Here is a 1825-nt window from a genome sequence, read left to right as displayed (position 1 = left end):
TGTGCCAGGTCACAGCCATCAGACTTACATAACACAACAAAAAAAGGACTGAGCACTGTTTACCCAGCAGCCCAATATGTGTACAATAAATGTTGAACTCTGGGCTGCCACACCTTCCATGGATTTGTATTGTAATGTGACAGGTGAGGCAGTGAAACTAGCTTGAGTCAAACCAAAGAGAGCTGGCTGTTCAGGAAACAACAGCTTTCTGTTTGGGAACCATATTGTTGATGGTCCCCATTGCCTCCAATATTATGGAAAAAAATATGGCGGTAGTCAATTGGGACCATTAAACTGTTTGGTTACCCACAATCTTCAAAATATCTTTTATGTTCCACAGAATGAAACTCATACAAGTTTAAAACAATTCAAGGTTGAGTAAATAAAATTTTCATTTTTGGCTGAACTACATATCCATATATATATATATATATATATATATATAGTAACACTTTAGTATAGGGACCAATTCTCACTATTTATTAGTTGCTTATCTCGTAGAAACCATTGGTCTGTACAATCTGTACGATCTACTTACTGTAGGCTTATTATGCTTTTGGGAAACATAGCCCTGTGTGACTTTCTTTCTTAGAGGTTTGGTAGAATGTCCTAGCTGCTGTTTTCCAATATATAAAAGTGGACAGGGACGAGGAACATATGTCGTCACCATTCACTTTCAAATGGAAAAGAGCAGCTTGGACATTTTCCTAGATTACTCCTTTTGTGTTGGGGAAAAAGGGGAAAAGAAAGACATACAGGTTTGATACAATGAGGGTAAGTACATTATGACAGAATTTAAATTTTTGTGTGAACCACTCTTTAAAAAAAAAAAAGGAAAACCAAATTTGCTCTCCATTCAATCATTGTTGACTAGGAAAAACAACTACTATATAAAGATATTTTTCCCAAAATATTCTGTCCTATGAGTCAAACTGCAGTTATAATAGGAGAAATATGTGCCAGGTCACAGCCATCAGACTTACATAACACAACAAAAAAAGGACTGAGCACTGTTTACCCAGCAGCCCAATATGTGTACAATAAATGTTGAACTCTGGGCTGCCACACCTTCCATGGATTTGTATTGTAATGTGACAGGTGAGGCAGTGAAACTAGCTTGAGTCAAACCAAAGAGAGCTGGCTGTTCAGGAAACAACAGCTTTCTGTTTGGGAACCATATTGTTGATGGTCCCCATTGCCTCCAATATTATGGAAAAAAATATGGCGGTAGTCAATTGGGACCATTAAACTGTTTGGTTACCCACAATCTTCAAAATATCTTTTATGTTCCACAGAATGAAACTCATACAAGTTTAAAACAATTCAAGGTTGAGTAAATAAAATTTTCATTTTTGGCTGAACTACATATCCATATATATATATATATATATATATATATAGTAACACTTTAGTATAGGGACCAATTCTCACTATTTATTAGTTGCTTATCAGCATGCCTATTATTAACATATTGCCTGTTTATTAGTACTTATAAAGCACATATTTTGTATGACCATATTCTACATCCCTAATCCTACCCAATATGTGTGTGTGTGTGTGTGTGTGTGTGTGCCTCTGTGTGTGTGCCTCTGTGTGTGTGTGTGTGTGTGTGTGTGCATGTACTTCTGTATACCTGAGATCACTAAAACACCAGTCCAGAATCCAGACTTAAAGGGGTCATATGATGCAATTTCAAGTTTTCCTTTCTCTTTGGAGTGTTACAAGCTCTTGGTGCATAAAGAAGATATGTAAAGTTGCAAAGACTAAAGTCTCAAATCCAAAGAGATATTCTTTATAAAAGAGTCAGCCACACCTACCTAAAACG

The 1825-nt window shown here is 36.2% G+C and overlaps 1 protein-coding gene across 6 annotated transcripts in view; it reads right to left on the bottom strand.

Annotated features, from left to right (window-relative positions):
* Positions 1–1825, bottom strand: part of LOC107602454 (espin) — an 83047-nt gene that overhangs the window by 31379 nt on the left and 49843 nt on the right. The gene's annotated exons all lie outside the window — the stretch shown is intronic.

This window comes from Sinocyclocheilus grahami, unplaced genomic scaffold (genome assembly GCF_001515645.1).
Source record: "Sinocyclocheilus grahami isolate Dianchi unplaced genomic scaffold, SAMN03320097.WGS_v1.1 scaffold327.1, whole genome shotgun sequence".
Taxonomy (NCBI): Eukaryota; Metazoa; Chordata; class Actinopteri; order Cypriniformes; family Cyprinidae; genus Sinocyclocheilus; species Sinocyclocheilus grahami.
Note: the sequence above shows the minus strand (reverse complement) of the source record. Positions and strands in the feature narration are given on the sequence as shown.